At 41.9% G+C, this 15,371-nt stretch overlaps 1 protein-coding gene across 5 annotated transcripts in view; it reads left to right on the forward strand.

Annotated features, from left to right (window-relative positions):
• Positions 1 to 15,371, forward strand: part of kif6 (kinesin family member 6) — a 610,920-nt gene that overhangs the window by 247,736 nt on the left and 347,813 nt on the right. The gene's annotated exons all lie outside the window — the stretch shown is intronic.

The raw sequence follows: 15,371 nt of genomic DNA on the forward strand, positions 1-15,371 counted from the left end.
GAAGTAACAGGAGACTGTGGATGCTGGAATCTGGAGCAACAAACAATCTGCTGAGGGAATTCAACAGGTTGAGCGGCATATGTGGAGTGGAAGAAATAGTTAAATGTGTTGGTTCCAATCCTGATGAAGGATTTCAATCCAAAAATAGCAACATGGGTGGATCGAGTAGGAAAAGAGGCCTAAAACATAGGTTGGAATGTAGAATATTAAAATTAGCACATTATGTTACAACGTTACAAAACACTGGGGTTGGAGTACTGTGTACAGTTCTATTACCACACTATAGAAAACATCTGGTTGTATTAGAGTAAATGCAGTAGAGACTCACCAGGATGTTGCCTGGATTGGAGAAGAGATCAGACATCGGGAGCGAGCAAACCGGGTTTGTTTTCCCTGCAGCAACAAAGGCTGAGGGGTGAACGGTTAGAGCTAAATAAAATTATAAGAGGGTAAGTGGTCATACTTTTTTCCCATAGTAGGGATATCAAAAATAAAATGGTTTACACTTAAGGAGAGAGGAAGGAGTTTGAAAGAGTATTTGAACAAGAAGTTTTTTTTTACACAGCTAGTGGTTGATATCTGCAACTTGCTGCAGACAAGGTGGAGGAGTCAAAATACAATCATTTATTATTGAAGTGCCACTTACCCAGCACTTGAATAATGGACAGGTAAAGACTTAATATGAGCAAATGGGACAAGTATAGAAGGGCATAAATGTCAGCATGGTGAGCTGATGGGTCCATTTCTGTGCTCTGTGACTCGTAAGATTCTACAATTCTGTAACCTAAAGTCTCGATGAAAATTTGAAATCTTACGAAACCTTCCGTGCTTAGGGAGAAATACCGAGATTTATAAGGAAAAGTAAAATTATCTTTGTATATTGCTTTTCTAATGTTATTTAAATTGTGACGAGAATACACATAGATTAAGATGTTAGCTGGACTGTGCTGGCACCAGTGGGATCAGCAGTTGGTCTGCCACCTGTCTTCAGGAGAAAGAGAGATAAGGAAAACAATGGAGCTGCATTTGGAGGTGTTAATGAAGGGACGGGAGAGTCTAACGGAAGGAGAGCTGTCAAGTTCGGCTCACCCCTTGAACCTTGAACTGTTTGAAGTGATGGACAGGCGATACCCCAGCAGGGGGATAAAAAGGGACAGGTTCGCTAAGGCAGGACACATGACACCCCGAGGTAACGAGACCCTGGAAACGGTGCGTCTCCCACAAGTCGGTGGGAAGTTTTGGACGGCTGGTCGCAGGACAAGCCATAGACGCACAGGGTGGAAAGGCACGATCGGCGGGAACCTGGTGTGTGTCCACCCTTGCCTGGGTGCCAGGTTCACCGCAGAGAAACGATCGTATCTGGAAACGGAGGGGTCACGGTCGGTGACCTTAGATGACATCACAAAGGGCTCGCACGAAAGCTGACTGCGAAGGTCTGTGTGTGGAAGCCGATTGAATATTCATTTGTTTTGCTCTCTCTCTCCTCCCCCCCACTGTCTGCGAACTGAACTGAACTAAATTGAACTGAACTTTGCGTCACTTTGAAGCTGGTCATTTACCCCTAGACAACGATAGAGCTTGATTGATCCTGTTATCTTAATTCTGTGTACATGTGTGTTTATCATTGCTGAACTGTTGCATTTATTATCCTTTTGATTAGAATACTGTGTTGCTTGTTTCTTTAATAAAACTTTCTTAGTTCTAGTAATCCAGACTCCAACTGAGTGATCCATTTCTGCTGGTTTGGCAACCCAGTTACGGGGTACGTAACATAAGCGGGGTTCTCGTCCGCGATTTTGAACGCTAAGTTTGGGACGGAGTAAATTGATTGGGTTAAAATTCCCGAAAGAAAGAAAAGACAAACAGCAGAAATGGAGGCTGAGGAATTTATAAAGGCACCGACCTTGGAGGCATTAGAGGATGCCAGGAAATCGGAATTGGTAGCTGTGGCCAAACGGCTGAATCTTGCTAAGGGGAAATCGACAATGAGGAGAGAGAAGATACACAGAGCTATCGCAGAGCACTATGTATCTAAAGGTGTGTTTCTCAAAGGGGAGCTGGAGGTGGTGTCCGTTGAAAAACCTGCTGGAGACGCAGTACAGGTGCAGCTTGAAAAACTGAGACTCGAGTACGAGTTCCGGGTACGGCAGTTGGAGCGAGAAGAGAAAGAGAGGGACAGACAGTTGGAGCGAGAAGAAAAGGAGAGAGAGTTAGAAAGGCAGGAGAGAGTGAGAGAGAGAGACAGTTGGAGCGAGAGGAGAAACAGAGGGAAAGAGAATTCGAGCTGGAGAAGTTAAGGATAAGGGCAGAGCAGGGACCCGTGCCGAACCAAGGTGGAGGGTTCCGGGCGACCCAGGAGGTTAGGCTGGTTCCCCAATTTGACAATACCGACGTGGATTGGTACTCTCTCCATTTCGAAAAAGTTGCTACAAGTCAGGACTGGCCGAGGGATAAGTGGGCTGTTTTGCTTCAGAGTGTACTGAAAGGGAAAGCCCAACAAGCTTACTCAGCTTTGTCCGCGGAAGATGCCCAGAGGTATGAGGTGGTGAAAGAGGCCATCCTCAGGATTTATGAGTTGGTCCCGGAGGCATACCGGCAGAGGTTCCGGAATGCGAGGAAGCAGTGGGACCGCACGTATTTAGAGTTTGCCTGTGAGATGCAGACATATTGTGAACGTTGGTGCGCCTCGAAGGGGGTAGAGGGGGATTATGACAGACTGCTCCAGCTGATCCTGATTGAGCAGTTTAAAGGTTATGTCCCTGAGGGTATGAGACCCTACCTAGATGAGAAAGAGGCAGCCACGTTAGCCGCAACTGCTAAGTTAGCAGATGAGTATGCGTTGACGCATAAAATGAAGTTTGCCCCGAGTAAAGGCTACCAGAAGGGTAGTGAGGGCGGCGGGGAGAGTCCGCCGGAAAAGTCAGAAAGTAAGCCAGGGACTAGTGAGAAGGATAAGGTAGACCGGGAGCAGTCTGGTAGGAAGTCTCCTGGGGTCATCTGTTATAATTGCGGGAAAGTCGGACACTTTGCGTCCAGGTGCTTTGCCCCAAAGAAGGAGACGGGAAAAGGAAAAACGGCGATTTTGACTGGCTGTATCGAGCTGGTAAACGAACCGCTAGGACAGGACAGGTCTGCCAAAGTTCAGGAAGGGCGCGAGAGGTTTGTCTCGGCCAGATTGATGTCGGTGAAGGAGGGGTTAAAACCAGTTCCAGTGCGGATCTGGAGAGACATGGGAGCGTGTCAGTCACTGATACTGAAGAATGTATTAGAGTTTAGCTCAGAGACCCAGACTGGGGAGGTCAAGGTCAAAGGTATTGGGGAAGGGACAGAGGCAGTCCCTTTGCACCAGATACACTTACAAAGCAACCTGGTCTCTGGACTAGTCACGATCGGGGTGAGGTCCGAATTACCGATGAAAGGCGTGGAAGTCTCGCTCGGTAATGACCTCGCCGGGGGAATCGTGTTCCCAGCAGTGAGATTGACAGGTCAGCCTGCCAGCATTGAGGGTCCGCCCATGGACTCACAGGTTCATCACGGGACTGCGGTAGTAAATTTAGCTGAGACGTTTCTGCCAGCCTTGTACGAGCAGGGGGTAGAAAGTGAAAAGAAGGAGTGTAGTGAGACAAGAGGTAGTGAGGGAGCTGAGACAGGCTTAGCATTAGCCAGGAAAGAATTTGTGCAGGCGCAGGAGTGAGACGAGGGGCTGATGGTTTTGGCAGAGACAGCTCCCTCTGATGCAGAATTAACAAGGGAAACAGTAGGCTATTTTGTGGAGGAGGAAGTGCTAAGGAAGAAAGGGAAACCAAGTACCGTACCCGCAGATGAGGAATGGGGGGTGGTGCAAAAGAGTTATGGGGATGAGATTTTTAACCTGGCCCACAAGGTACTCCCCGGTGGACATTTTGCGGTGCTGGAGGAAACAGTTGGTGGAATCATGAAAGAGTTTTACCGGCTGCACCGGAGGAAGGATGTTATTGATTATGGCCGACGCGAACTAAGACGGTCACAGGCTTTTGATATGCTAACAAACCTAGTCGGTGTTAGCGCGGAAATCAATGAAGCTCGGGTCCCCCTGATAAGAGAAAAAAACCATGTTGAAAAGATGAGTATGGTATCGACCAGATGGGAGAAGGCTATTGTCTTGGCCAGCTCTGCTGATAAGGTCTTTCCCTTAATCCCCGAACAAAGCGACTCTTTAGGAGAAGTAATTAAACGACTCGCACACGTGTGTTTGATTGTCCCGAGGTGATACAAAGAACTGGGACATTGGGTGGTGTTTGTTACACTAGGCTAGCCTAGCGAGCACCAGTCCTATAGAATGAGTAATTCAGTGACGAAAGGGCTGACGAACACAGGGATGTGTATTGGCAATGTAATACGGCTGTCTGAAGCCAGCTTGATAGTGAACCTTGAAAAAAATGAGTTCGGCCACACAAAGGTCACTTACCTGGGAATTGTGGTGACACAGGGGCAGCTGGCAGCGATGCAAGCTAAAGTGCGGGCTATCTCTGACATCCCAACCCCGACAGACAAGAGGGCCCTCAGAAGGCTCTTGGAGATGGTGGGGTACTGTAGGAAGTTTTGCAATAACTCTGCGGTTACTACCCCTCCCCCTCCTACTAAGCCCTTGCAAGAGAAAACTAAGTCGGAATGGGATGACCCTTGTTATTGTGGTCCGGGACGAAACCCAATGAGAGGTTACATTGATTGCAATTCATCAGAGTTTTTGGCCACTATGAAGTTTGCTAAGTTGGAGCCTGGTCTAAGGGATTATTAATAACACATATAAAAGGAACAGAAAATGTGATGGCTGACTGTCTGTCAGATGTTGACAACTTCAAATTCGCTGTATTAGCCAAATAGCTGATAAAGATGTATATTTGTGTGTATCAAATAATGTATTCATGTTTGTAATTTTTACCCCGGTAAAAATCCTTAAAGGTGGGAAGTGTGATGAGAATACACATAAATTAAGATGTTAGCTGGCCTGGGCTGGCACCAGTGGGATCAGCAGTTGGTCTGCCACCTGTCTTCAGGAGAAAGAGAGATAAGGAAAACAATGGAGCTGCATTTGGAGATGTTAAAGAAGGGACGGGAGAGAGTAACGGAAGGAGAGCTGTCAAGATCGGCTCCCCCTTTGAACCCTGAACTGTTTGAACTGATGGACAGGCAATACCCAAGCAGGGGGATAAAAAGGGACAGGTTCGCTAAGGCAGGACACACGACACCCCGAGGTAATGAGACCCTGGAAGCGGTGCGTCTCCCACAAGTCGGTGGGAAGTTTTGGACGGCTGTCGCGGGACAAGCCATAGACGCACAGGGTGGAAAGGCACGATCGGCAGGAACCTGGTGTGTGTCCACCCTTGCCTGGGTGCCGGGTTCACTGCAGAGAAACGATCGTATCTGGAAACGAAAGGGTCACGGTCGGTGACCTCAGATGACATCACAAAGGACTCACACGAAAGCTGACTGCGAAGGTCTGTGTGTGGAAGCCGTTTGAATATTCATTCGTTTTGCTCTCTCTCCTCCCCCCCCACTGTCTGTAAACTGAACTGAACTAAATTGAACTGAACTTTGCGTCACTTTGAAGCTGGTCATTTACCCCAGACAACAATAGAGCTTGATTGATCCTGTTATCTTAATTCTGTGTACATGTGTGTTTATCATTGCTGAACTGTTGCATTTATTATCCTTTTGATTAGAGTACTGTGTTGCTTGTTTCTTTAATAAAACTTTCTTAGTTCTAGTAATCCAGACTCCAACTGAGTGATCCATTTCTGCTGGTTTGGCAACCCAGTTATGGGGTACGTAACAAAATAAACAACTACATATGATGGGGTTTAAAATGTATGAAACACTCAGAAGGCCAATTAGCAAGTGTAGAGAAAGGAACAGAATTAATGTTTCAGGTTGAAGAACTGGAAAAGTGAGAAAATGCTGTTGTGTTACCTTGCAGGTTATTTTCTACCTCTTTTGGAAAGAAATGATCTTCCAGGCAGGCAAGTTGCCTGACTGCAGTAGGAAGGATTACATAGTTAAAACCTCGTTGACTGCACTTCTGCAATGTCAAATTGTTTCAAAGAATTTGTATCTCAAGAAAAGTTCAGTTAATGAAGAATAAAATAACTTCTTTTTGTGGTTAAGTAACTGAACATATTGTTTTCTTATCAGATAAAACAATTACCTGAAATGAATATGGATTGGTGTATGAAGTGCAGAAGGGAGACCTGCTGTTACATGGAAGGAACTTATTCATGTTTCACATTGACTTTGAAGTTGTGTTCCAGACTCTGAAATCCAGATGAAAATCTGGTGGATTTGACACCACTGTCAAACATGCTGAAGGTTTCCTTCAACTTGCTGTCTGAAGTCTGATTCATCTGATTTCATTCTTGCAACACTGACAAAGTGAGCAGATCTGAAGTTAAACAAACTGCTTATTCTGCTTTTTTGATAGTTGTTTTGTATTATATGTATTTTGTCTAATATCAGCCCATCTCATGACCACCGCATCACTGAATAAAAAAAATAAAGCATTTTTGTTTCTATTACACTACAGATGAAGAAACCCTCTGAGGTTGAAGGCAATTGCATGTTTCCCCTATGCAGAACATAGATCAGTACAACATGGAAACAGGCCCTTCAGCCCACAATATTGACCATGATACCGTATTAAACTAATCCCATCTGCCTGATCTATATCTCTCCAATTCATTCCTGTTCTTTGTCTATCTAAATACCTCTTCACTATTACTTCTATTATTATACTGTTTCCACCACCACGTCCAGCAGCACATTGTAGGCACCTACCACTGTCTGTAAAATAAAACTTGCCCCACTCAACTCCTTTACATTTTCTTGCTCATGTCATAATTCTATGCACACTCGTATTTGATATTTCTACCCTATTATACCTCTGATAATTTCATAAACTTCTAACAAGTCAACCTGCAGTCTCTGATGTGCCAGAGAAAATAATCCAAACCTGTCTGGCTTCTCCTTATAGCTAATATTCTTTAATCTAGGTAGCACCCTGCTGCTCCTCTTCTGTATCTAATTTCCTCCTAATATAGCCTCTGAAATTTCACTTTTAGGAATATTAAAATGCTTGTGAACAGAGATTTGCATATAATTTCAGGGAAAAACAGAAGGAAAAGTGAGGAAGTGGAAAATTGATAGGAATGAGAAGCTACAAACTTGAAAAAAGGCACAACATTTACAGAGACTTTTCCTAGAACTTTTGATTTGGAGTCTTATATTGGCTTTTAAAGTTGGTAGTGGTTCAGGTTAAATTGTGGTAGACAAAATAGTTTTTAAAAAATTCCAATACCATCATGTTCTTTTGATTGTAGATATGCATGTCTCATTACATTACAGAAAAAGAAATAGTCTAAAGTTCAACCCAATTGTGTTTTTCTCCTGTATATATCTAATTTCCTCTTTTTCTCTTTTCTCTCACAGCTACTTTTTATTCCACTCACTTTCTAGAAAATTTGAGTCTGCTTTGCGAGGTGTCCCTGTCTTTTTTTGTACTTCATTGTTTTTTATTTGTTAAATTACATGTGGTTTGGGGGCTCAGTTCTCATAATGTACCTGAAAGCAGTAAAAAGAATCTTGAAAAATACAAAATATTTAAGCACATTGTTACTGTGATGATTCAGTGCATAGTTTGGCTGACTATAATGCTTTTGTAACCAAATCATTAAGAACCTCATCATCTGTACATGAACTCGACATACATGCAGACAGGAAAATTTAGGCAATGCTGAGTGCAGTATTTCATTATGTACATGATTTATGTAAGTACTTTTAGTCAAAAAAAGAGAACTTTGCTGTTCAAAATGGAATATGTAGAAATTAGATTGTAAGAACAGTACCCATTATCTCTGAATGTTAAAATATTGGATTGTGTGTTTTTCTTCAAATCAACTATAAATCTCTTTTTCAAAAGAAGCTTTGCTGAACTTTCCATAGTTTTGCTGATAAGGTTTATCAACACTACCTATATATGTAGCACAAACAGTTTGCTGGAGAAACACAGTTGATCAAGAGGCATCTATGGAGTGAAAGAAATTGTCAATGTTTTGGGTTGAAACCCTGCATGAGTACCCCTCTTCCTCTGAGATCTCCATTATCTCTATTGGTAATTGAATTGCAGATTATGTTCAGGATATATTTTCTGCCCTTGACCCATTTGATGTCAGAATCCAAGTCCACAGCTCTCTGAAAGTGACAGCAGTTCGATAAAGTGCTTGCTTTGTTTTAGTCAAGACATTGAGTTCATGAGTCATAAATATATTGTAGTTTGTTAGAACTAGTTTGGACAATTGGAGTATTGCATTTATTTCTGGTCTCCTCATTATAGGAATTAAAGGACTTTGGACAGGGTGCAGAGGAACTTTCCCAGGATGCTGCATGGATTAGAGAGCACATTTTTATATAGATAGCTGTGCAGTCTTTCATTGATTCTATGCACACAAGAAAACAAATCTCAGAGCTGTATGTGGTAACATATATGTACTTTGATAATAATTCACTGTGAACTTTGAGAGGTTGGACAAACCCAGGTTGTTTTCTCTAGAGCGGCAGAAGCTGAGGGGAGTTCTGATAGAAATTTATAAGATCATGAGAAACACATGGAAGAGACGGTGTGTATCTTTTGGAATGACAGATACTAGAGAGCATGGATTTAAGGTGAGATTGGGTAAGTTGTGTGGGACAAGATTTTTACACACAAAATGGTGGTTCTTGGAATGCACTGGGAGGGCTGGAAGTAAAAGCAAGTAAGGTAGAGGCATTTAAGATGCACTTAGATAAGCACATTAATGTGCAGAGAATGAAGGGATATGGACATTGTGTAGACAGAAGGGATCAGTTTAGTGAGTGTTTAATTACTGATTCAATTAATTTGCTAAATGTCATCGGCTGAATGACATTTGCCAAATTAATTAAACATTGTGTAAGTGTGTATAGAACATTAGTACTTAAAGAATGGTCATCTCACAACCCAACCAGAAGCCCTGGCTGAGCGCAGAGGTATGTTTCCTACTAAAAGCCCGGGATGCTGCCTTCAAATCTGGTGACAGAACAGCTCTCAGAGCAGACAGGAGAAACCTTATGCACTGGTGTATATGGCTGGGTATCAAGTACATTACAATAAAAAACAACATGGCTGTACTAGAGCTGCCTTCCTCCCTGATGCTCTAAACAACTTTTATGCACGCTTCCTAGTATGCAACAGTAAGTTGGTCACGAAAGCTAATCCCTTTCCAGGTGAGCAGTCACTGTCTGTAACAGCAACAGAAGTGAGAAGACTTTGCAGAGAGTTAGCCCCCATAAGGCAGCAAGGCCAGCCAACGTCCCAGGTGGAATACTTAGGGAGTGTGCACATTAGCTCACTGATGTCTTCATGAACATCTTCAACACTTCACTCATCCATGCTGCTATCCCCAAGTGCTTTATATCAGCCACCATCATCCCTGTACCAAAGAACTCTACATCTTCAGAACTAAACTGCTACTGCCCTTGGCACTGACGCCAATCATTCTTAAGTGCTTTGAACGGCTGATAATGGCACATATTAAAAATTCCATTCCTGCACATTGGACACTCACCAATATGCTTACAAACAGAACCACTCTGACACACCCAGAAAACAAGGGCACTTATATCACAATGCTGTGTCTGGATTTCAGTTCAGCATTGAACTCTATTTTATAGACTTTGGTGAACAAACTCCTACTCCTTGCTCCAGCTAGACCACTAATGAACAGACTTCAGGTTGTCAGGATGCATAACCACTCCTTCCTCCCCATCATCATCAACAGAGGTACCACCCCCCCCCTCCCCGGGCTATGTACTCACATTGCTGTACACTCTGCTCACACATGACTGCATGACCAAATACCTGAATAATCACATCATCAACTTTGCTGATGACAGGACAGTGATGGAGCTCATCACCAATAACAATGAGATGGCCTACAGAGAGGAGGTGGAAGAGCTTGAGGCTTGGTACTAGGCAAATAACCCCTCCCTTAATGTCAGCAAGACAAGGGAGATGGTTATCAACTTCAGGAGAACTTCCGCCGCTCACAGTCCCGTTTACATCAGCAGCACAGCAGTTTCAAACTCCTGGGAGGGCACATCACACACAAACTCTCATGGTCCCAGAGCACATCCTACACAGTTAAGAAAGCTCAGTGATGCCTCTACTTTCAAAGGAGACTGAGGAGAGCTGGCACATCTGTATTCATTTTATTTTACAGATACTTAGATTCTACAGATAAGACAGCCCTCAGGTCAGCACCATCAGGAAGGCAAATAGAATTATTCACAGAAGAAGAAGAAAGCCCTTAACTCCGAGTGGAGTCATCGGGACGCCTTTCTTATCTTTTACGAGGCCGAGTTGCTAGCTTGGCGCTCAACCTGGCACGGATGGAAAGCATGCAAGGGAGCCGGCTGGATTTGAACTCAGGAGCCTTCGCTCCGAAGTCCGGTGTTGATGCCACTACGCCACCAGCCAGCATTCACAGAGAATATACCTGACACACAAGCCTTATGTGGCAGGGCATTCAGACCATTGCAGACAACTACCCCACCCTGATTTTCACTACATTCAACAGCTTTGATGGGATAGAGATAAAGAAAATCTTTGCATAAGATGTGTACAAAATGGCAAAAGATAAATTTCTTCAAATTATTCCGTATGTTTATCTTGCTACCTAATCAGAAATATAAATATACTTGTTTTTAACCTTTGTGGTATAACTACTGCCTTTTACTACTTAACTAGCTACTTTTTTCTCTGTCAGCTACTTATGCTAACTTGTAGTTATGCATATGTTGAAAAGTAGCATACTGCTTATGTCCAGATAATAAGGTTTGTAAGTGAGTTTGTTAGTATGAGAATGTTCCCCAATGTGATTGTGTTTTACATATCTGCAGGCACTAACACATCTAACATATTATAAGTTTTTCAAATAATTAACAGTCACAACATTTTTGATTTTGTATACTGAAACATTAATGATTTGGAACCATATGAACTAGGTTTCAGACCTTTCCATTTTATTTTTTAGAACTGAGGTATGAAGTTGTTGTGACTATGTGACATCTGATAATGAAACTTCAAAGCTTAATTATGTATTATTCAGTCTGTGAATAATACATTAAAGCCAATAAAAGGCTTCAACCCTTATTCAGTAGCTGAGCAGTAGAAGTTCATACTGAATAATTTTACATTATGAAAGCATAAGATTTCTGTCTCATTTTCATTTAATATATCATAAAGCCATAAAGCAACAAAGAATCACACAGCATATTCTTTGAAAGAACTGTCCAATCAGTCTCACTTTCCCACTTTTTCCTAATAGTCTTAATAGTGTTTCCTTTTCAAATATCTGCTCTGTTCCTATTTGGCAGTTAATCTGCTTCAACCTTTTAGATATTGAATACTAAATCATATTTGGGCTGTAGGGAGGCAAGGCAAATGGAATCACATTTACTAAGTGTAATATAACCTATCTGATGTGAGGTCCTATTCAAGTCAATGAAACTGAGTATCAAGCAAATCGTACAGTAAATGAAAAGTGCAAAGCTCACTGGTTGGCTTTGTTAACATATACAATCCCCACCCCCCAACAGTCCCCGCAACCAGTATACTGGTATAGTACTCTACTGGAGATTAATGCCTGTTTCCTTCAGTGCACAACATGTGATAAGTTGGATCTGTAATCTTCATAACTCACGGATCTTTGTCTGGTTTTTCACAAATGCACAAGGACACATTGGAGCAGTATTAGGCCATCTCATGTTTGCCCAGCTTTTAATGTGGTCATGGCTGATCTATCCCAGGCTTCAAGTCCTGTGTCAGTTCCTCAGAGCCCTAAATTTCATTAAGTTTCAAACCTGTCTTATTTGTCTTCCATGCTGCCAATAATCCAGCCTCCATAACCACCTGGAAATGAGAATTCCAGAAATTCACCATGTTCTACAAAAAGAAATTGCCTGTGTCTATAGTAACCATACATGACGTGTACAGGGAAACCCTGTATATCTGCTCGCAGCTGTTCTCAAGAGAAATCTGTGCTTCATGTTGTCAAAAATCATCTGAACCAGTGGAAAGGATTTAAAGAAAATTTTCATTTGCAGCTCAGATAAATACTGGACCTTGAAGCGACAAGCAAACCACTAAACCCTGATTTCTTAGTTGAGACACACAGTGACATTTCAACACACAAGTGGTCAAATGTTACAGCTTTGTTATTTGACTTGTCTTGTACATTCAGTGAATTCTGTGTGGCTTTGCACCTCAGAGTTTGATTTTGCACTTATCAATTCAATTGCAATACATGTAACAAATATCTATTATATGTTTTAATTCTAGGCCTATGTTCATTCTGGCATTCCATTTAAAACTGCAGCCTTTAGTTTATATTGCACCTCGTTATTCCTTTCATTATTTGCAGATTTATAGATTTTTGTGTACCTTCTGATCTATTCATTCATATTTTCTATATAATGCCTTAGATCTTCTTTCTCCTCTACATTTTTTTTGTATTTTGATGCATTCCCTACTATGTAAAATAAAAAAATGCATCATTATGTAGTGTTTTTCACAACCTCAGTGCTAATTCTGACACTCAATTAGCACTTTTGTATTCTTGGATGGAAGCACCAGTCTTTATTCAAATATTGCTATGCTAATGAACAGATCATCTGTTTTACTGTTGGCCAAGGTATCTTTGCTCTTTCCTGAAGAGTACGGTGAGGCTTTTTTAAAACATAAAACTTAAAAGATTCTAGTGGAAGACAAGTATTAGGGTTTGATCTCACAACCAAAAGAGCACCTCTGATTGTGTAGCATCTTCCTCTGCACAAGCCTTCCAAATAAAACTGGAAACATTTAATCAAGGAAGTTCACCTTCAGAAATTTAATGACTTTTTTCCCCCTCTTTGCTTTTTAGCATTTTTATGTAATTTATATTACAATGATTGAAAAGAAATTAAAATCTGCAGTTGCTGGAATTCTAAAACAAGATACTGGGGATCCAGCAGCATCTGTTGAGGGAGAAACAGAGTTAGCACTTCAGTCAACTTCAAGAAGGACAAGGGCAGCTGTCACATGGGAACATCTTGGTGAATACCCTCTGCACTCTCTCCAGTCAACCACATCCTTCCTGTAGTGTAGCGACCACAACTGAAACAGTGCCTCATGTGTGGTGTAAAGATGGAGCATAATCCCCGAAGTGTATAATCCCCTAGGTGAGGAGCTTATTCCTCCCGCTTCTACATTAAAAGTTTTTGTGATGATGTGTTTCTTCCTGGTTGTCCTACTATACTACTTGTGCAGCAATTTTTTTAGGAGGAAAAATAATGATAGAGAACTTTGAATGTCTTCTGCATTTAAGACCAAGTATGTGATAATGCTAAATAGGTAAGATGCTTTTGACATTTAATTGGAATGCTCTTGAGGAATTGTATTAATCTTTGTAGCAGGCACCATAAGAGCTAAAAATGGTCCTTGAATATTTGCAAAAGTGACATTCAAGTGCAGCAGAAACAACTGTATGACCAATAAGAAGAGAGAGTAGTTATTCTGAGTAGCAGGTAATGTGCATTTCTTGCATCAGAACCAAACTTGAAACGTCAATGGTGATTTTAGTAACATCTACCAGCTGTACTGTTGCAGCTGCATTAAATAAACAGGGCATATCAAGTGTTTGTTGTTTGATGACTTTGGACCTTTACGCGCTGGTGTTTAGAAGAATGGGGGGGGGCGGTCTCATTGAAACCTATAGAATATTGAAAGGCCTAGGTAGAGAAAATGTTTCCTACAGAAAAGTAGGAGACGACATTGGATGTACATCAACTCTGGCAGGGTTTGCAGGGCATTATTTTCTACAAAGAGTTTAAGGTTAAAGAAACCTTAGGGAACAGTGATCACAATATGATTGAGTTCACTTTGAAATTTGAGAAGGAGAAACTAAATTCCAATATGTCAGTATTTCAGTGGAATAAAGGAAATTACAATGGCCCGAGAGGCGAACTGGCCAAGATTGACTGGAAAGGGACCCTAGCAGGACGGACAGCAGAGCATCAATGGCTGGAGTTTCTGCAAAAAATGAGGGAAATGCAAGACAGATATATTCCAAATAAGAAGAAATTTTTGAACGGAAGAAGTACACTGCCATGGCTGACTAGTGAAGCTAGAGCCAAAGTAAAAGCAAAAGAGAGGGCATGCAAGGAATCCAAAGCTAGTGGGAAGATAGAGGATTTGGGAGGCTTTTAAAAACTTGCAGAAGGAAATTAAGAAGGTCATTAGGAAGGAAAAGGAAGCTGGCGACTAATATTAAAGAAGATACTAAAGACTTTTTTAATTATATAAAGGGTAAAAGAGGGTAGATATAGGATCATTAGAAAATTACACTGGAGATATTGTAATGAGAAATGCAGAGATGGCAGAGGAACTGAATGTGTATTTCACAGTGGAAGACATCTGCAGTATACCAGACATTCAAGAGTGTCAGGGAAGTGAAGTATGTGCAGTGAAAAATATGACCGAGAAGGTGCTCAGGAAGCTTAATCGTCTGAGGGTGGATAAATCTCCTGGACTTGATGGAATGCACCCTTGGATTCTGAAGGAAGTAGCTGGAGAGATTGCAGAGGCATTAACAGTGATCTTTCAAGAATTGATAGATTCTGGCGTTGTACTGGATGACTGGAAAATTGCAGATGTTATTCCGCTATTTAAGAAGGGTGGGAGGCAGCAGAAAGGAAACTATAGACCTGTTAGCCTGACATCAGTGGTTGGGAAGTTGTTGGAATCGATTGTTAGGGATGAAATGATGGAATACCTGGAGGCACATGACAAGATAGGCCAAAGCCAGCATGGTTTCCTGAAAGGAAAATCCTACCTGACTTAACCTACTGCAATTTTTTGAGGAAGTTACAAGCAGAGTAGACAAAGGAGATGCAGTAGATGGTGGTGTACTTGGATTTTCAGAAGGCCTTTGACATGGTGCTGCACATGAGGCTGCTTAGCAAGATAAGAGCCCATGGAATTACAGGGAAGTTACTAGCATGGGCGGAGCATTGACTGATCAGCAGAAAACAGAAAGTGGAAATAAAAGCATCCTATTCTGGCTGGCTAATGGTTACCAGTGGAGTTCCACAGGGGTCGGTATTGGGACTGCTGCTTTTTACGACGTATGCCAATGATTTGGACTATGGGATTAATGGACTTGTGGCTAAATTTGCCGATAATACAAAGATAGGTGGAGGAGCGGGTAGTGTTGAGGAAACAGAGATCCTGCAGAGAGACTTAGATAGCTTAGGGAATGGGCAAAGAAGTGGCAAATGAAATACAA

This window comes from Mobula birostris, chromosome 2 (genome assembly GCF_030028105.1).
Source record: "Mobula birostris isolate sMobBir1 chromosome 2, sMobBir1.hap1, whole genome shotgun sequence".
Taxonomy (NCBI): domain Eukaryota; kingdom Metazoa; phylum Chordata; class Chondrichthyes; order Myliobatiformes; family Myliobatidae; genus Mobula; species Mobula birostris.